Source organism: Blennius ocellaris, assembly GCF_963422515.1.
Source record: "Blennius ocellaris genome assembly, chromosome: 22".
In the NCBI taxonomy this organism is placed as follows: domain Eukaryota; kingdom Metazoa; phylum Chordata; class Actinopteri; order Blenniiformes; family Blenniidae; genus Blennius; species Blennius ocellaris.
This window is the reverse complement of record NC_137671.1, coordinates 1,421,094-1,422,033: the sequence shown is the minus strand read 5'-3', so window position 1 is coordinate 1,422,033 and position 940 is coordinate 1,421,094. Positions and strand designations below refer to the sequence as shown.

Genomic DNA, 940 nt, shown 5'->3' with positions numbered 1-940 from the left:
TTTAAGAGGTTTTCATCATTTTAATGCCTATTTTTTCAATAAGTAATGACATTAACATAACTTCGCTCTTATGTACTGCAGACCAATGAAACTCCATCCAAACCATCAAATGGACCTGCTGCAACAATTGGTTTGATAGAAAATGCCTTTTTCATCATTTTAATGGATTTTTTTTTTAGGGGTTACTTTATGTAGCTGCATTGAATGCTTTTGTTAATAATACATTAATATATGAAAAAGTATTTTGTTTAATGTGAAATCAAATGTGATGTGGTGAGCAGGAAGGCTCCAGTGACGTTAGTCACACTACAGTGACGATGTTAGATTTCTAATCGTATCTGCGCTTTGCAATTTGCAGACGGTCCCTGCATGACGTCACAGCCGCTGCCTGGAGCGCTCGACCTTATTTCTTCTGCGACTTTTGAATTAAAATAAATAAATAAAGAAGAAAAGAGCTTGCGGCACGTTGCCGACCTGTGCATTGATGACGTTCCGTTAAAGACTCGTCGATGGCTGAAGCCCGAATCTTGTGAAAGTCTTCCCGAGCGGAGCGTCGTGTGTGAACCCCTCACCGGTGACGCTCCTCGCGCAGGGTGACGACGGAAGAGTGTAGAACACGTGCAGCTCTCTGGTCGTGGTGGTTTATGTCTCAGGTCTCGAGACGGTCCTCCCCTCCTCACGGTATCGCAGCCTCGTCCCTCCTCGCCTCTCTCAGTCACCTTCAGCCGCCATGTTGACGCCTCGCGTCCGAGCAGCGGATCAGTCCGCCGCGCGCACTTCCGCCCATTATGGTTCCGCCTGACTCGCTCTTTTAAAGTTCGTGTTGTATAAGTTACACGTTGGTGTTTACACTAGCCGTGATTCAAAAAACAAAAACAAGCTTCGTTATACACATTCTAATATTTTAAGTCTTTAAAATATTTTTTTACATTGAAAAGCA

General features: G+C 43.8%; 1 protein-coding gene across 2 annotated transcripts in view; it reads right to left on the bottom strand.

Annotated features, from left to right (window-relative positions):
* Positions 1-740, bottom strand: part of mrps33 (mitochondrial ribosomal protein S33) — a 4,553-nt gene extending 3,813 nt beyond the window's left edge. For both annotated transcript variants that reach the window (XM_080518471.1, XM_080518472.1), the window contains exon 1: positions 573-740. The gene's annotated coding sequence lies outside the window, so the exon portion shown is untranslated. The remainder of the gene's footprint in view (positions 1-572) is intronic.
* Positions 741-940: the final 200 nt, after the last annotated feature.